Source organism: Gastrolobium bilobum, unplaced genomic scaffold (genome assembly GCF_033153095.1).
Source record: "Gastrolobium bilobum isolate Gb01-03AN ecotype WA unplaced genomic scaffold, APGP_CSIRO_Gbil_v1 utg6770, whole genome shotgun sequence".
Classification (NCBI taxonomy): domain Eukaryota; kingdom Viridiplantae; phylum Streptophyta; class Magnoliopsida; order Fabales; family Fabaceae; genus Gastrolobium; species Gastrolobium bilobum.
In genome coordinates this window covers 1-19,600 of record NW_026897575.1, presented here as the reverse complement: position 1 = coordinate 19,600, position 19,600 = coordinate 1, and the positions used below count along the sequence as shown (strand labels likewise).

At 41.3% G+C, this 19,600-nt stretch overlaps 1 pseudogene; it reads left to right on the top strand.

Moving 5' to 3' along the window:
- The first annotated feature begins 334 nt into the window (after positions 1-334).
- Positions 335-19,440, top strand: LOC133308226 (histone-lysine N-methyltransferase ATX3-like; annotated as a pseudogene).
- Positions 19,441-19,600: the final 160 nt, after the last annotated feature.

Genomic DNA, 19,600 nt, shown 5'->3' with positions numbered 1-19,600 from the left:
TGAGTCGTGCTAGTCTTACTCGAGATCACCAATGCCCATTATCGGTATCTCTAGACTAGGAACATATTTTTGGCAATGGACGTGTGGTGTCATTGAGCCCTCATGATCGCGATCCCTATCACAAATCCTCAATATGACACTCGTTCCATTCCAAGGGCTTTACCCAGTTACTCATATTCAATATTTGAGACATGCAATATGAAACAAGATAAATAATGCTTTTATTTATAAAATATATTCATAACAAATAAAGAAGTACATGGGTCCATCTGACTCTCAGATTGTCTCTAGGACACCTATGTACGAACAGCTGGTTGGGTTAAAATCAACACAGATGGGGCAACTAAATTTGCTGAAGGAGAGGCTGTTTGTGGTGGTCTTATCAGGGATGAAACGGGAAGATGACTTCAAGGTTTTGCCTATCACATAGGTCATTGTTCAGCTTTTGTAGCTGAACTTTGGGGAGTGCTCAAAGGACTTGAAATGGCTTGGGCTGGGGGATGGAGGCGCTGTCTGTTAGAAAGTGATGCTAGTTCAGTGATCACTTTGCTCACCCAAAATGGAGGAGCAGCTCGAGAGCCCCGCTTGGTGACTCACATTCGAGCATGGTTACAAAGAGATTGAGAGGTTCATCTGGTTCATGTTTTTAGGGAGAGTAATGGATGTGCAGACGAGCTGTCCAAGTATCCGCTGGATCATCCATTGGAGAATAATTTTAGTGCTTTTAATTCCCCTCCTCTTAGTATTTTGCCTTTGTATTTGGCTGATTTTTCTTTGGTTTGCAACTTTCGTAGGGTGTTTCTGAACTGAGTTTTGTGTTTGGGGTGTTTAGCCCCTCCATATTACCAAAAAAAAAGTAACATAGTAATAAATAAATATTAACATAATATATATATATATATATATATATATATATATAAATAAGTATATTTATATGCAGAATAAAATAATAAATTGAAAAAATGGCAGAAATTAAAAACGCTACGTGGTAACACCCCACATCTCCAGCACAACAAAAGTATAAGATTCTTTTAACAAATCAATCATTAGATGAGGTAAATATTATCTAAGAAAAAAAGAGATTACGTAATATGAGTTTATGTAATCTATACACGTAATACATTTTTCTCTATATAAATACGTCCTTGCATAAAACGAAACCAATATTGTGTTAATATTTAGCTTTAAATTTATTTTAAACTTTGGCAATGAAACGAAACAGCCCCATATTTATTTTAAATTTATTTTAAACTTTAGCTTTAAATATATAAATACGTCCTTGCATAAAACGAAACCAATATTGTGTTAACATTCAGAATTCAAACTTTGGCAATTAATTAGTTAACAGCCCCATATGAGCATTTACAGAGAGCCCACAATGGGAGCAGCAATTAGAAGAGCATTCAGAGAATGAAGCCAATATTGTTCCTGTAGATGATAGAGCCATAATTGGATGGAAAAAGAATTAGCAAAATAGAGAACAAGTACATAAATGAAATAAAATTTTATTAATTTTCAAGACTTTCGGCAAATGCTTTGGGGTGGGGGATGTCACATCATGATGCAATTGCAAGGATAGTATTTCTGTTCTAATACTCACATTTTGGGATGTAAGTACTGTTTCACAGTGAGCGGTTTTGAACCACCGAACCAATCAATTAAAAATATATTTTCGATTTCTAACTTGAAGGCTTGAAAGTTGTGGGCCAGCCCGTTAAAACATTATTAAAAGAAAAAGAAAAGAACGAAAGGTGTGAAACTTTTTTTAGCAACCAACACGTATACATAACAAGTAGAAAGGTGGTAATTGAAATTTTGCAACCAGTCACATGACTAACGAAAGAATGAATGCTTCTAATTCATTGACTTTCGGACAATTACCCTTCATCTCCAAATGCTTGGAAAATAAGGCTTTTCTTGCAAATTCAGCTTCCTTGGACTTTTCATCAACCAATTTCAGCTAAAACACAGAAAGAGTTATCAAATTCCAAAACCTACTTATTATCATAGAAAGCCAAAAGGGGGGGTTTCGTTATGATTTTCATTTTCCCAAGCCAATTGTGAAAGAGATTTAAGTATTCTAAAGGACCTCAATAAGATAAGATATATAATAAACAAATCAATAGACAATAGACTTCTAAATCCATAAATTTCGAATTGACTCCCCACTTTTATGGGAATATCTACAAGTTCTGAAAAGGTGGTTCACACTATAAGAATATGTTGGATATTTGTGGTATCATATCATGTATATATCATAGAATCAATTAGGAGATTTTTGGAACTAATTTCAGATTGTAGATCTGTATAATTAGGACCAAATCATTGTAATCACATATTGTATATATATTTTTTTTTCTTTTTTCAGATTATGACGTACATTGCTTACGGAACCATCAAAGCAATTGGGAGTAAATTCAATTGGTGGTACAAATCCTATAAGGTCACTCTTATGCAGAATGCTCACAATATAGTTCATCAGTTCTGACTTCCTTCAACCACGAAAATGGTGATCAAATGTGGTCTCTTTCACACTCAAGGTCACTCCTTGGAGCTCAAAATGCTAGAGAAAAGCTCCCACAACACCCAACCAAGGTGACAGCCCTCCAACTCTAACAAACAGCAACCCACACAGCAACCAAGGGTCACACTCCCACTCAAGCCTCTCCTACACTCAATCAAGGTGTTTAGACGAAAAGAACTAGTAGAAATTTGATCACTTTGAGGAGTTTTTGTGAGTAAAAAGGTGGTAGAAGGCTTGGACAGCACCAACACAGACTTTGGAGGCGCAAGGCAACGTAGAAAACTGATAGAATCAGTCTAGGTTAATGTGCCATGCCTATTTATAGGCAGATTAAACTTAAACACACAGTGTCAGCATTAATTGATACGCTTAGAATTTTAATCCCAAACTTAGGATTCTGAACCTACTCAATTTTACAATTTTTATCATATTTTTATTTTATTTTTCGCAGCACATTTCCGGTACGCGCTTTTCCATAGCCAGTATCGGTTCTGGCACCAGTTCTCATTATTTTAAGTTGAAACTTGTTTTACAAGTCCTATATATTATTCTAGTAATATTCCCACACATTTTATAATTTTCCGGGATACTTCATCGGTACACAATTATACCGAGTAGCAGAACCGATATCTGCACTTTTCGTCCGAAAAGCGACTTTCAGCATTCTTAATCACTTTCTATATTTATTTAAGCCTTCTTATAATTATTAAGGTCAATTATGGAATTATTTCCTAATTTCACATAATTTGTTAATTAACTTCCTTAATTATACATTCACCTCACCTTTTTAAGGATTTTGTCCTCAAAATTAGAAACATACATGTCTCGGAAGTCGGGATACTGCTGGAGAAGCTCATTCTCTCGCTCCCAAGTACACTCCTCAGGAGTCCTTCCGGTCTACTGCACTTTGACCATCGAAATGATCTTGCTCCTCAGCTGCTTCTCGCCACGATCGAGAATCTGGACTGGTCCGACGGGGGTCTTTAGGTTCTCCCGAACCTCCACATCATCCGGTTGCACCACGTGCGAAGGATCCGCTACATACTTGCGAAGCTGAGACACGTGAAACACACCGTGGATGTTGGCCAAGTTCGGAGGCAAGGCAAGCTGGTAGGCAACAGGTCCTACTCTACCAAGTATCTAGTATGGCCCAATGAACCGCGGACACAGCTTCCTCACTCCAAGTTCCCGACCAACACCGGTGACAGGTGATAGTTTCACAAACACGTGCTCACCTTCTCTGAACTGCAGTGGACGATGCTTGAGCTTTTCCCTAATCATCTGGATCTGCAGGGTGGTATCTTGGACGAAGTCCATGCCAAACAACTAACGATCTCCAACCTCAGACCAGCAGGTAGGAGTCCGACACCTCCTACCATACAACGCCTCGTAGGGTGCCATGCCCAGGCTAGCATGGAAACTGTTGTCGTACGAAAATTCAACCAATGGCAGGTACCTATCCCATACTGAACCCTGCTCCAAAGTGCAAGCCCTGAACATGTCCTCCAATGTCTGGATGGTCCGCTCAATCTGTCCGTCAGTCTGAGGGTGATAGGTTGTACTAAGTCTCAACTGCGTACCAAAAGCCTCCTACAGCGCCTCCCAGAATCGAGATGTGAACTTTGGTCCCCTATCACTAATGATACTCTCGGGCACCCCGTGAAGTCTCACAATCTCGCGAACATAAAGTCTAGCCAACTGCTCAGTAGTGAAGCTCACCTTCACCGGAAGAAAGTGGGCAGATTTGGTCAATCCGTCCACAATGACCCAGATAGAGTCATAACCAGCCTGAGTCTTCGGCAATCCCACCACGAAGTCCATGGAAATGCTATCCCATTTCCATTCCGGAATCTCAAGAGGTTGAAGCTTACTAGACGGCTTCTGGTGTTCTATCTTCACCTTCTGGAAAACGAAGCACTTGGACACAAAAATAGCTATGTCCTTCTTCATACCCGGCCACCAATAGTTCCTTTTCAAATCCTGATACATCTTTGTAGCACCAGGGTGGACAGTAAACCGGCCCTTATGAGCCTCTGTCATCACCTCCACAGTCAACGGACCTCGAGGAACCACAATCCTCTTCTGAAAGGTCAACAGCCCATCCTCATTCCAAGACACTCTGTCCTGGTTCTTCACATAATCTAGGCACTCTCTGCACTTGCGCCTCTTTGATCTTTTCCATGAGCTCATTCTCCACTTGCACGGTTTCCATTTCGAGAAGTGCACCCCCAAACAAGGAAATCACCGTCAGATCTCGAAACTGCTCAATGATATCATAGTCACCCATGGTCAAACTGGATAGACTCATGAATTTCTGACTCAAAGCATCAGCTACCATATTGGCCTTGCCAGGATGGTACTTCAACTCAAAGTCGTAGTCCTTTAGATACTCCATCTATCTTCTCTGTCTCAGATTCATCTCTTTCAGATCTAACAAATACTTCAAGCTCTTGTGATCACTGAACACAGCAAACTTCATGCCATAAAGATGGTGCCTCCAAATCTTGAAAGCAAACACAATAGCAGCCAACTCCAAATCATGAGTCGGGTATTTCTCCTCATGAGGCTTCAACTGCCTCGAAGCATAAGCAATCATTTTTCCCAACTGCATCAACATACATCCGAGCCCCTTTCTGGAGGCGTCAGTGTAAAGCTCGGCTTCCACAGCAGGATCAGGAAGAACTAATATAGGTGTGGTAGTCAGTCTCTCCTTTAACTCCTGAAAACATTCCTCACACTCGTGAGTCCACAAAAATGGAGTCTTCTTCCGGGTAAGGCGAGTAATTGGCAGAACCAACATGGAGAATCCCTTGATGAACCTCCGATAGTAACCTGCCAAACCCAGAAAACTCTTCACTTCAGTTACCGTCTTGGGCCTCTCCCAATCAAGAACGGCCTCAATCTTGTTCGGATCCACTGCAACTCCTTCTGCAGAAATGACATTCCCAAGAAACTTCACAGACTTGAGCCAAAACTCACATTTGGAAGGCTTAGCATAAAGCCTTTTCTCCTTCATCACTTGCAACACAATCCTCAAGTGCTCAGCATGCTCCTCCTCCGTCTTGGAGTAAATTAATATGTCATCAATGAAGACGATCACAAACTGGTCCAGATACGGCTGGAAAATCCTGTTCATGTAATCCATGAACACTGCGGGTGCATTTGTGAGTCCAAAAGGAATCACCAAATACTCATAGTGACCGTATCTCGAATAAAACGCGGTCTTCGGGACATCCTCTGGCTTCACCCGAATCTGATGGTATCTGGACCGGAGATCTATCTTCGAATACACCCAAGCACCCTTCAGTTGATCTAACAGATCATCAGAAGGGGATACTTGTTTTTGATTGTCACCTTGTTCATCTGCCTGTAATTGGTGCACAATCGCATAGTCCCATCTTTCTTCTTCACGAAGATGACCGGTGCTCCCCAGGGAGACACGCTCGGTCGAATGAAGCCTTTCCTTGAAAAGGTCTTCAATGTGTTTCTTCAACTCTGCCAACTCTGGTGGCGACATCCGATATGGAGCCAATGAAACGGGCCCCACACCAGGCAAGAAGTCAATGGAGAACTCTATCTCCCTCTGCGGCGGAAACTCAGGAATGTCCTCAGGAAATACCTCGAGGAATTCCCTCACCACAGGAATGCCGGTGATATCCTCCTGTGACCCACTCACCAAACCTCCCAACATGACATATCCAAATGCCCCTGCTCTCAAGGCTCTCCTAGCCTGCAGTAATGAAATATATGGCGAGGAACTGGATATGGCATCACCCGAAGACATCACCACTCGCTTGGCACAGCAATCAATCAATGCACAATTTCTGGACAACCAATCCATGCCCAGAATAATCTCCAAATTGGCCATCGGCAACCCTATCAGATCTACCGAGAACTCACGGCCATCCCACTAAAACACTACATCGCGATGAACAGTGGTAGAATCACACATTTCTCTGGTGGCGGTAGTCACCCGCAACGGTGGAGAAAGCACAGACATGGGAAACTCAAGCCCCACAGCAATCGGGGTAGCAATAAAGGAATGCGTAGCCCCGGAGTCAAACAAGACATCAACAAACGATCCACCAATGGAAACAATACCTCTAACAAGGTTCGGAGCTCGGTCCGACTGCTGTCGATCCAAAGTGTAAACTCGCCCTGTGGCCGGTGGCACAACAGGTGCCGCTAGTGGTGGAAGGGGAACCATCTGTAATGGAGTTGCCCGAACTGCTGCAGCTCTCGCGTCGACGACGGATAATCTCTGGAGTAGTGGCCCTCCTTGCCACAATGAAAGCATATCAATTGTCCTGACGAGCACGACCCAAAGTGGGTCTTCCCACACCCCGAGCATCTGGGAGCGGGGGGTCTCGCTGCACTCCCCTGAGCAGAAGTCCTCTTAAACTGATTTGGCGCTTGCCGAGCCGCCATCTGATTTCCTTTGCCTTTGCTCCCAAACTTCCTGTCCCTCCAGAAAGTGGAACTACTAGTTCCCTCTGTCTCAGCGATCTTGGCCCTCTTCGCCTTACTCGAGTTGCAGAAGTCCTCGATTTCCCGACACTGCTGGACCAGTGTCCCGAAGTCTCTCGAAGCAGAACCAACAAGGTAACCAGCAACATCCTCATTAAGTCCCATGCGGAACTTAGCTGCCAAGAAGATCGGAGTAGGCATCTCCATCTGAAAGTGAACGAACTTAACCAACTCATTGAACTTGGCCAGGTACTCTTCAACAGACAACGAGCCCTGAACCAACCTGTCGAATTCCCCCTGCTTCCTCTCTTGAGCATCATAAGGGAAGTACCGAGCCAGAAAGCAGTCCTCGAAGAATGGTCATGTCATAACATAACCCTGCATCTCAAAAGCATGAGAGGTGTTCATCCACCACTAATCGGCATCGCCCTCCAGCATATATGTAGCAAACATCAATTTCTGTGGATCTGTACACTGAATGACCCAGAAGATCTTATCCAGCACCTGTAGCCATCTAGCCGCAGCAATAATATCGTAAGATCAATCAAAAGTAGGTGGCTTATGCTTGCGAAAAGCATTAAGCCGGCGATCAATCACATCTCTATCTTCAACAGGCTCCATGTAGGGTTCCATCACCCCAGTGAGTTGACCAGTGCCCTCAACATGGCTCTTGCTCTCATCCTGCTGACTAGATGGAGGCGGTGGCGGTGGCGGTGGAGGTGGTGGCGGAGAGAACTGACCAACAGCAGGACCAGCTCTCATCTCCTCCAACATGACCCTCATCATGGTCATGTTCGCCAGCCGGTTCACCTCAAGAGCATCCTCTGTGGCCTTCTGGTTCGCCTCACGACCGGCGTCCATCATGGCCACGTTGGCCAATCTAGCGGTCTCCTGCATCTCAGCTAATGCAGTCAGGATCGGGTCGGGTTGACCCTCAGCAGTCTCGCGAGTTCTCCTGGGTATTACCATGACTCTGCACAAGTTACACAAATTATGAGTTGATCAGGCCCACGCAATGTGATCACATATGCATTGTCATAATAACACTCAACGGAGCAAACGCACAAGACAAGACACAATCAAGCATCTAGTTATTGAAATACATATCGGCTTTTCCCAAGAAAGTGCTCTGATACCATAAAATGTAACACCCCGTATATATCCGATTTGTTATCATATCATCGTATTAAGCCACGCTTAATTTAAAAATGCGGAATATCTTTTTCTTTTCAAAAATGACGTCATTATCATTAACCAAGTTGAATTACTTAATTCATTTCATAAAACATCGCCTGTATATAATTGCAAAAGACAGCTAACTGAAATACCTCATAACATAGATGTGAGTATCTAAGTCACGGATCTACAACACGTAGTCCGGACAATATCTTGATACATTGTTTATTACAACTAGAAACAACTAAGCATAAAGTCAAGTCAAAGTGGCATGGACAATCCCCATGCTCACCCAAATGAGACAACATAGCCAAACAAGGTCTCAACAACAATAGCAATATAATCATAAAGCTAACAGCAAGTAGCAACAAGCATAATCCAGCATCCAAGCATAATCATCATATAAACAGCAATATCAGCTAACCTTTGGCCTCCTGCCGCTAGAGGTCTCAACCCCTGTATTACCTGAACCTGAAATATGTGCCCCAAACGTGGGGTGAGATCTCTAAAAAGAAATCTCAGTAAGACAAGGGGTCCTCAAGGATCTTCCACCCCAAGCTCACTTACACGAGCAATATAAGTTCATAAGCATTTAACAGTATAAGTTCCAAAACTATGCAGTTCAACAGATATTCATGCCATGTGTGTTATCATTATTCTACTGGCCAGAGAAATGCAGGACGTACGTCTACAACCCCACAATAAGTACAAGGAACACCGCTTGCACCTCACTCACAGCCTCACCCTCTTGTATGTACCACATACTCAGGCTTACCGTATAGGTGGAACACCACATGAATATCATAAAGGCACTCGCATATAACAGCTCAACAACATTTCACAAATCAATATATCATGAAAACAACATCATGCATATAACCATACCCCCATGGGTCATGGTGGAACCAACAATGGCTAAACCGAGGACACGAAAGCTTACCTTGCAAGCTAACTATCCAATGCCAAGAGTCCACACTAGCTCAAGGCCCAAACACAGCAGAATCACAATCTGTTTCGGACCATCAATATATCAATAATCATACTAAACAAGTATAAGATACAAAGACAACGCCTTTCTTTTACGTTTTACGTCTTTAGGCTTCTCACAAAGCCACAAGCCCTTAATCACTTAGATTCTGACTTACATAATCATTACAGAAGTCCACAATAGCCAATCATGGGTCCACAAACCCAAAATAGCATTCTGTACGAACAGTACCTTCACTGTTCACGAAAACCCAGAATATCCGGATATTTGTCGGGGGCATATCCGGATATCAATATCCGAATATCTCTCTGGCAATATCCGGATATCCATATCCGGATATTCAAAACCCCATATTCGGATATCCATATCCGGATATTTACAACCAAATATCCGGATATTTCGCGGCAGAACTCAGATTCTGCATTTTGCGAAATACCACTCCAAAGGTTCAACTTTTACTAATTCTTCAAGACTCCATTTTTAGGCACATATAGGTTCATACCCTGATTAGTTACTTGTTTAACCCAATAAACATGACAAGGCACCACTTTTAAGCATAAAACTCAAGATCAAAGGTTCAAGAACATACCCAAGGCTTCACAACTCAGAAAAGAAGGCTCTTGGAGCTCACAATATAGTTCCTCAGTTCTGACTTCCTTCAACCACGAAAATGGTGATCAAAGGTGGTCTTTTTCACACTCAAGGTCACTCTTTGGAGCTTAAAATGCTAGAACAAAGCTCCCACAACACCCAACCAAGGTGACAGCCCTCCAACTCTCACAAACAGCAACCCACACAGCAACCAAGGGTCACACTCCCACTCAAGCCTCTCCTACACTCAGTCAAGGTGTTTAGATGAAAAGAACTAGTAGGAAGTTGATCACTTTGAGGAGTTTTTGGGAGAAAAAAGGTGGTAGAAGGCTTGGAGAGCACCAACACAGACTTTGGAGGCGCAAGGCTACGTAGAAAATTGATAGGATCAGTCTAGGTTAATGTGTCATGCCTATTTATAGGCGGATTAAACTTGAACACACAGTGTCATCAGTAATTGCTACACTTAGGATTCTGAACCTACTCAATTTTACAATTTTTATCATATTTTTATTTTATTTTTCGCAGCACATTTTCGGTACGCGCTTTTCCATAGCCAGTATCGGTTCTGGCACCAGTTCTCATTATTTTAACTTGAAACTTGTTTTACAAGTCCTATTTATTATTCTAGTAATATTCCCACACTTTTTATAATTTTCCGGGATACTTCATCGGTACGCAATTATACCGAGTAGCAGAACCGGTATCTGCACTTTTCGTCCGAAAAGCGACTTTCAGCATTCTTAATCACTTTCTATATTTATTTAAGCCTTCTTATAATTATTAAGGTCAATTATGGAATTATTTCCTAATTTCACATAATTTATTAATTAACTTCCTTAATTAACGGTGCAGGTTCTTACATTCACCCCACCTTTTTAAGGATTTTGTCCTCAAAATCAGAAACATACCTGTCTCGGAAGTCGGGATACTGCCGAAGAAGCTCATCCTCTCGCTCCCAAGTACACTCCTCAGGAGTCCTTCCGGTCCACTGCACTTTGACCATCAGAATGATCTTGCTCCTCAGCTGCTTCTCGCCACGATCGAGAATCTGGACTGGTCCGACGGGGGTCTTTAGGTTCTCCCGAACCTCCACATCATCCGGTTGCACCACGTGCGAAGGATCCGCTACATACTTGCGAAGCTGAGACACGTGAAACACGTCGTGGATGTTGGCCAACTTCAGAGGCAAGGCAAGCCGGTAGGCAACAGATCCTACTCTACCAAGTATCTAGTATGGCCCAATGAACCGCGGGCTCAGCTTCCTCACTCCAAGTGCCCGTCCAAAACCGGTGACAGGTGATAGTCTCACAAACACGTGCTCACCCTCACTGAACTCCAGTGGACGATGCTTGACATCATAGTAACTCTTCTAGCGTTTTGCGCCTGCTTCAGCTTTTCCCTGATCATCTGGATCTGCAGGGTGGTATCTTGGACGAAGTCCATGCCAAACAACTCACGATCTCTAACCTCAGACCAGAAGGTAGGAGTCCGACACCTCCTACCATACAACGCCTCGTAGGGTGTCATGCCCAAGCTAGCATGGAAACTGTTGTCGTATGAAAATTCAACCAATGGCAGGTACCTATCCCATTCCTTACCCTGCTCCAAAGTGCAAGCCCTCAACATGTCCTCCAATGTCTGGATGGTCCGCTCAGTCTGTTCGTCAGTCTGAGGGTGATAGGTTGTACTCAGTCTCAACTGCGTACCAAAAGCCTCCTGCAGCGCCTCCCAAAATCGAGATGTGAACTTCGGGCCCCTATCACTAATGATACTCTCGGGCACTCCGTGAAGTCTCACAATCTCGCGACCATAAAGTCTGGCCAACTGCTCAGTAGTGAAGCTCACCTTCACCGGAAGAAAGTGGGCAGACTTGGTCAATCTGTCCACAATGACCCAGATAGAGTCATAACCAGCCTGAGTCTTCGACAATCCCACCATGAAGTCCATGGAAATGCTATCCAATTTCCATTCCGGAATCTCAAGAGGTTGAAGCTTACTAGGCGGCTTCTGGTGTTCTATCTTCACCTTATGGAAAACTAAGCACTTGGACACAAAAATAGCTATGTCCTTCTTCATACCCGGCCACCAATAGTTCCTTTTCAAGTCCTGATACATCTTTGTAGCACCAGGGTGGACAGTAAACTGGCCCTTATGAGCCTCTGTCATCACCTCCACAGTCAACGGACCTCGAGGAACCACAATCCTCTTCTGAAAGGTCAACAGTCCATCCTTATTCCAAGACACTCTGTCCTGGTTCTTCACATAATCTAGGCACTCTCTGCACTTGCGCCTCTTTGATCTTTTCCATGAGCTCGTTCTCCACTTGCACGGTTTCCATTTCGAGAAGTGCACCCCCAAACAAGGAAGTCATCGTCAGATCTCGAAACTGCTCAATGATATCATAGTCACCCATGGTCAAACTGGATAGACTCACGAATTTCTGACTCAAAGCATCAGCTACCATATTGGCCTTGCCAGGATGGTACTTCAACTCAAAGTCGTAGCCCTTTAGATACTTCATCCATCTTCTCTGTCTCATGTTCATCTCTTTCAGATCAAACAAATACTTCAATCTCTTGTGATCACTGAACACAGCAAACTTCATGCCATAAAGATGATGCCTCAAAATCTTGAAAGCAAACACAATAGCAGCCAACTCCAAATCATGAGTCGGGTATTTCTCCTCATGAGGCTTCAACTCCCTCGAAGCATAGGCAATCATTTTGCCCAACTGCATCAACACACATCCGAGCCCCTTTCCGGAGGCGTCAGTGTAAATCTCGGCTTCCTCAGCAGGATCAGGAAGAACCAACATAGGTGCGGTAGTCAGTCTCTCCTTTAACTCCTGAAAACATTCCTCACACTCGTGAGTCCACAAAATTAGAGTCTTCTTCCGGGTAAGGCGAGTAATTGCCAGAACCAACATGGAGAATCCCTTGATGAACCTCCGGTAGTAACCTGCCAAACCCAGAAAACTCTTCACTTCAGTTACCGTCTTGGGCCTCTCCCAATCAAGAACGGCCTCAATCTTGTTCGAATCCACTGCAACTCCTTCTGCAGAAATGACATTCCCAAGAAACTTCACAGACTTGAGCCAAAACTCACATTTGGAAGGCTTAGCATAAAGCCTTTTCTCCTTCATCACTTGCAACACAATCCTCAAGTGCTCAGCATGCTCCTCCTCCGTCTTGGAGTAAATCAATATGTCATTAATGAAGATGATCACAATCTGGTCCAGATACGGCTGGAAAATCCTGTTCATGTAATCCATGAACACTGCGGGTGCATTTGTGAGTCCAAAAGGAATCACCAAATACTCATAGTGACCGTATCTCGAACGAAACGTGGTCTTTGGGACATCCTCCGGCTTCACCCGAATCTGATGGTATCTGGACCGGAGATCTATCTTCGAATACACCCAAGCACCCTTCAGTTGATCTAACAGATCATCAATACGCGGAAGGGGATACTTGTTCTTGATTGTCACCTTGTTCAGTTGCCTGTAATTGGTGCACAATCGCATAGTCCCATCTTTCTTCTTCACGAAGATGACCGGTGCTCCCCAGGGAGACACACTCGGTCGAATGTAGCCTTTCCTTGAAAGGTCCTCAATGTATTTCTCCACAAATCATATAGGTGGAACACCACATGCATATCATAAAGGCACTCGCATATAACAGCTCAACAGCATTTCACAAATCAATATATCATGAAAACAACATCATGCATATAACCATACCCCCATGGGACATGGTTGAACCAACAATGGCTAAACCGAAGACACGAAAGCTTACCTTGCAAGCTAACTATCCAATGCCAAGAGTCCATACTAGCTCAAGGCCCAAACACAGCAGAATCACAATCTGTTTCGGACCATCAATATATCAATAATCATACTTAACAAGTATAAGACACAAAGACAACGCCTTTCTTTTACGTTTTACGTCTTTAGGCTTCTCACAAAGCCACAAGCCCTTAATCACTTAGATTCTAACTTACATAATCATTACAGAAGTCCACAGTAGCCAATCATGGGTCCACAAACCCAAACTAGCATTCTGTACGAACAGTACCTTCACTGTTCACGAAAACTCAGAATATCCGGATATTTGTCGGGGGATATCCGGATATCAATATCCGAATATCTCTCTGGCAATATCCGGATATCCATATCCGGATATTCAGAACCCCATTGGAAACGCTAAAAAGAGGGAGGGCATTTACAAACCAGAAGATTTTGCTTTGGGTGATGTAGTTTGGGCAAAATGTGGGAAGCAATATCCTGCTTGGCCTGCTGTGGTGAGTGATCCCATCTTGCAAGCTCCCAAGTCCGTCCTCAACTGTTGTGTTCCCGGTGCAATTTGCTTTATGTTCTTTGGTTATTCAAAAAATGGAAAGCAAAGGGTAAACTTGTCTCCACTTCTTATCTGTGTTCATAAATTTGAATTGTTAATTATAGTTTTAAGTGTAGAATTCTAAAGGAATGATGATGGGCATTGGGCAGGACTATGCATGGGCGAAGCAGGGAATGATATTCCTCTTCTTGGAATTCATGGATAGGTGGGTATCTAAACAGCATCGGCTGCAGTTTTTTCTGCAAGAATATTTGGCACTTGCTCATTGAAAATGGAGGAGGCAATGTTGGCAGAAGATGGCATTTTGGACTCACACTTGGGAGCTGAGCAAATTACTGATGTTCAGGCTCATTCCAGTGGGCTTACGGAGTGTGCAAGTTCCTATGTTGATCAGGATTATTATTCCCAAGAACAGGTTATATTAATTTCTTCCACTTTGTGCTACGTATGATCATGACCGATAATGAGAGCTTCTATAAGCTTCCTCTAGCATAAGAAAGAGGTCTAGTGGTATTGTGAACTTGTAATATAGATAACAGAGCTACTCTGCATAAGCCGATATTCATCTTAGTAGGAAGGACTAAGGAGTGCCTATGCCATATACACTATAGCCTCTTATGTAGTAATTACAGCCAACTGCTTTGTCTTTGAAGTAGGAAATCATGTTTGATCATGACTCTTGGAATAATATGTAAAAGAAAAATGAATTGCCGATGACCATTAAATGAAACACCACAATTTTATATTATGCATGGTATGATGTGATTGATTTTTTTTTTGTCGGCCCAAAATGCAAAATCATATATATATATATATATATATGTATATATATATATATATCGCCTGCTTTTGCTCCTTTTTTGGTGCAAACGTTTTTAAGTCTCGTAGAGTCTGGTTAATTGTAGATTTTTATCCAGTGAATAAATTGTGCAGGGTACAATATCTTGTGCTGGCTGTGGTTTGATGTTGCCATGCAAAACCATGAAGGAGATTAAGGATTCAAGCTTTCCTCCTCAGCATTATTGTAAACCCTGTGCGAAGGTTATGTGAATGACTCACTTTAGGGTTCTTCAATTTCTTGATTAAATAAATTTATTGCTGAAATTTAATTTTCAATACTTTTGGTTCTGTTCTAACAGTTACTAAAATCGAAACAATATTGTGGCATTTGCAAAAAGATTTGGCACCATTCAGATGGTGGGGATTGGGTGAGATTGTCTGCCTTCTCAGTTAGGTTTTTGCTTGATTTAATTTATTTTTATTTCATTGAAGAATCATAATTTTGAGATCTTGTGGGTCTGAACTCTCTGAGTCAGGTATGCTGTGATGGTTGTAATGTTTGGGTGCATGCTGAGTGTGACAAAATTTCCAGCAAACTTTTCAAGGTGTCGTATTATGATTAACATGGTGCTACATATCTCTCTTTTCTATTATCTTGTTTGATTTCCCTAGTTCAAAAAAATACGTAAGATGACTGACTGGTTTCTGGATGCAGGATCTGGAAAAAACAGACTACTATTGCCCAGATTGCAAGGGAAAATTCAATTGCAAATTATCAGCATCTCAAACATACAAGTCAAAAATCAAGTATGCAGTAATTATCTATTGCTTCTGTTAGAAATATATGTTTTGTATATCTGTAATTAGTATTTTCCTTATTTTATTAGGGTTTGTAATAGGTCTGGACTTAGCTCATTAGAGTGTCTATATATTGTACATTCTTCATCATATCAATACACACAATTTTATTTTCAATGTTTCTCTCTTCTCTCTTGTTATTTAACATGGTATCACAGTCTCGCCGTCCCCCACTTTCTCTTGTGGAGTTTCTTAGCACAGGTAGGCTGAGACTATTGCATTGTCCACTCTTCAAGCCCAATGGGCTCTTGTGTGAGGGGGCGTGTTGAGATATATAGTCCTACATTGGTTGTATGAGCAACTAATGTGGAGTTTATAAGGCCTTGAGCACTCCCACCCTTAGAGCTAGCTTTTGGGTGGTGTATCCCAAGATTTTTTACACATATATATTGTACATTCTTCATCATATCAATACACACATTTTTATTTTCAATGTTCCTCTCTTCTCTCTTGTTATTTAACAGCTTCCTTTTCCTAGTGGCATTACGCATTTTGTCTTTATTCTTTGAATATTATGATGTGATGTATTACTATTTTTTGAGACAGATCAATAGAGAATAGCCTAAAACCTGAGTTGCCTGAAAAGCTGGCGGTGGTGTGCAATGGCATGGAAGGAATTTATATTCCAAAGCTTCATTTGTAAGCCTTCAACATTTCTTTTATATTATGGGTTTGATAACCTGATTTAAATAATTTAACTTCCCGTCCGTGGTGCAGAGAAGTCTTTGGTATTGCTCTCTTTCTAAAATTCATATTCTTGGAGATTCTTTCTATCCATCTCTCCATTGTTGTCATCCTTCCTCCCATGTTCTTAGGAGTTTCCTCTGAAGGTTACTGTGTGTGTACATTTTTTTTCCTCACAACTAATGCATATACATATATTTTATTTTTGATTTTGTTATTAATTGGTACATTGGGTGGATTCAATATTATGTTGAAAGAAAGAAACTACCCTGAATCTAGATTTTATATTTGTTAAAGAATCTGGCTAGGTTCACAAGCAAAACAATTTTTTATCTGAACCTATTAAAGAACTTTAGGTGATTACGTATTATGTCATTCTAGAATAATTTCATGCAGCTTATTTTTTATTAAATTTTCTTGCAGAGTTATGTGCAAGTGTGGCTCGTGTGGTTCAAGGAAGCAGACCCCGACTGAATGGGAAGGGCATGCAGGTTGCAGAGCCAAAAAATGGAAATATAGTGTGAAAGTGGAAAGCACAATGCAACCGCTGATAAAATGGGTTTGTATCAACTCTTGCTATATTAGAGGCATAACGAATCTTTTTGGTTGATTAGGTGTTGGTCGGTTTTGTATTAATAGTCATGAAGAATGATTACTCTCACCTGGATTACTTTAATGCTGTCTACATCACTTTTATTTTTAAACATCTCTGAATTTTAAGTATGGAGATTTAGTGTTGTAACGTGTGTCGGCGTGTGTATATCGTACCTTTCTTTTTCTATATTAGGTTTTGCTTCTTTCTCATTTTTTGAACTAACAATATAAATTTCTCCAGATCACGGAGCACAAATCTCAAACTGGTATTCCTCTACGGTTAGATTAGCAAAAGGTGCTCTCCTTTTTGCAAGGTAAATGTCTATTCCTTGTGAACTTTCACATAATTAAGCCTTCATTTCTTTTACATGATCAGGTTTTATGGCACATTGCAGTCACACGTTTTGTCTTGAATATATATCTTTGAAAGGGAGAAACTTATTTTACTTTTACCTTATTTTGCTCAGAGAAGTATGAGCCTGTTTATGCAAGATGGACAACAGAAAGATGTGCCATTTGCAGATGGGTTGAAGACTGGGAAGATAACAAAATAATTATCTGTAACAGATGTTTTCATCATCTTTCGTGATCTTTACCCCGCAGGGGATTAAATGTCAAAAACATTATGTGACCTGTTGATTGTGCAGGTGCCAAATTGCAGTTCACCAAGAATGCTATGGGGCAAAGAATGTTCAGTTTACTTCCTGGGTTTGCAGAGTCTGTGAAACTCCTGATGTTGAGAGGGAGGGAGTGTTGCCTCTGTCCAGTAAAAGGCATGTCATCTGCATTTAGTTTTTTCTGCAGTCTGATCATTTTTGCTTTGTCATATGTTGTTACTTTATGAAAGTAGTAAGTAATGGATCTAGCACTCTAATTCTTCACTAAGAAATGAGCAAGTTTTTTCGTACATATCAAGATTGACTTGACTTTGTTGGATCATCAATCTCTACACCAATCCATACATGCAATCAATTTAGCCCATTTTCACATAGTTAAGGAGAATCCTCTTATAAGCTTCGTGCAAATATGCCTACATTTACGTCTGTAGTACTAGCACTGTGCACTTACCATTTGATTATGCCTTTTATTTTTCTCATAATTTTTCCGCAACGGTCAATTCTGTCGTCCAATGCTAATTTGCTATTACAATATTGGGGAAACGCTTTGCAGGTGGTGCTTTGAAGCCAACTCATGTCGAGATGTTGTGGATTCATGTAACATGCGCTTGGTTTCGGCCTGAAGTTCTTTTCCAAAACCATGAGGCAATGGAACCCGCCACTGGAATCCTTAAGATTCCATCTAATTCCTTTTTGAAGGTAAAACATTGGGCTATAAGGTTCTCTTGAAATTTATTGTCAGGTGGTTTCAGCTACAATCCTACAATATTCTTTCAAGCTGTACCCTAAGAATTACTAAGTTATGTGCTTGTTTTGATAACCACGCAGAATGTATTCTTTTACCAAAAAAAGAGAAAAAAGAAATACAATCGTATAATGTAATTCTTTATTTTGGTAATTTCATAACCTAACGTAATTTTATAACGCTATCCAATCAACTTATGCTCACAAAATCACTTATCCAAAATACTTTCTACTCAACATTAATAGTCTGAACATTTGTTGTATAATCTTACACCTTCAATTCAACTCAGAAATAGAAACCCTTCTCCCCATGATTTTATTCATATTGGTGAGGTTGTTATTTATTCGTTTGCTCTCCTTTTACTCGTTGAGATTGGGTGGGCTATGCTCTTACATTCATTATTTAAATGTTTCCTGTCTATATTGACGGCAGACTTGCGTGATCTGGAAACAAAGCCATGGTTCCTGTACAAGTTGTTGCAAGTGTGCTACACATTTTCATGTGATGTGCGCATCAAGAATGGGATATAGCATGGAAGTAAGTTTGATGGTCTTATTAAATGTGAACAGGTCATTGATCTGAAACTGCTATTTTTTCTTCTTAATTGGCTCCTTTTGGAGGGCAGGGGAGTCATTTAACTATAGGATGATTACCACGGCTGGGGAGATATGTTGATATAGTTTAAATTTACAGTTGCATTCCACAGAGAAGAAAGGAAATCATATAACAAAGAAGCTAATATATTGTGCAGTTCACAGGTTTGAGCTCTGATCACTTAATTATACTAATTTTATTTTTCATGTATTTTTTAAAAATATGTTTTTATATGTTAATTCCATTTTAGGGTCCCAAACCCAGATTCAGGACTAGTTGTACATACCCCCCTTGGGGTTTTCTCTCCAAGAACTTCGCTTCCAAAAAACAAGGGGTGCTTCAGGGTATCAAGGCTGGTTTCATCAAAGAATATAGAACTCCTTGAGTCTTCAACCTCTGAAGGTTCTGAGGTTGAGCCACTGTCTGCTGCCAGATGTCGTCTGTACAGAAGGTCTTCCAATAAGGTGATTATTTAGAACATATATTGTGGCCGTAACATTATATTTACTTCTGTAGTCTTTTGTTTCATATTCATACTCACTTCCTGTATTTCTGCTGCATCCAAAGCTAAGTACTATTATCCTCGTTTTGGTGTTAACGGGTTAGTTACTTACATTATCTATT